We start from the raw sequence: 919 nt of genomic DNA on the forward strand, positions 1-919 counted from the left end.
TTTGCAGCTGTAAAATTTTCAAATATGACCACAAACGTCCTTTTTTCAGCAGGGCGCAAAATGATGTACTTAACAGGTTTTCTAAGTAGCGTTTCTATATACAACAAAAATACAGCAAAAATTGGTTGTTAAAATTATCTCTCCGATGATATATAATTTGTCAAGTTTAATTAGACGTCATATATTTGAGGCAAACGATTTTGAACGCAAAACACTGACGTCGAGTTTCACCCAAAATTTTGCGCAAAGACGCCTGTAGTTATTGAAACTGCCCGATTGTTTTTTAACAATTTTGAAAAAGCGTACATGATTTCATTCACTTTCGATTCCACAAATAAAAAAAGGAGAAAAATGGAGGGGGGTGGGGGTCACCATTTAAGAATTCGATCTATTTACCATTGCGCTTCCCCTACCCTAGTAAAAATAATGATACCTTAAGTATTTTCGTGAAATTTGGGCCAGGATCTTTACTGTTCGATATTCACTCAGTATATGCAACTCTATTAACATGTCCATTACGATAACTTATTACTGTTAATTCTAAGGCTGGGTAATAGTTTGTACTGATTCCTCCGTCTGTCATAAGATTTATGACATGAGTGCAAAAATCATGAAAGCTAAATCCCGGAGAGAAAGAAAAAAGACGATATAAAGACAGAACAAAGAAGTATCAAATATATTTTTATAGCTCTTTGGACAGAAGAAGGAAAGTGATATGTATATTACAATACAAAAAGCATAAAACCATAAAAAGTACCTGTCACTTGTAGTAGGGTTAACATATTTTTATGACCCAGCTTGAAAAAACACTGACCGGATATTTCTTATCCCCAGGCAATATTGTAATACACAATGAAATTTAATGAGTGACTAAACATTTGACACAATTAAATTATTTTATTTTTAATGTAACTATATG

This window comes from Mercenaria mercenaria, unplaced genomic scaffold (assembly GCF_021730395.1).
Source record: "Mercenaria mercenaria strain notata unplaced genomic scaffold, MADL_Memer_1 contig_3299, whole genome shotgun sequence".
NCBI classification, from domain to species: domain Eukaryota; kingdom Metazoa; phylum Mollusca; class Bivalvia; order Venerida; family Veneridae; genus Mercenaria; species Mercenaria mercenaria.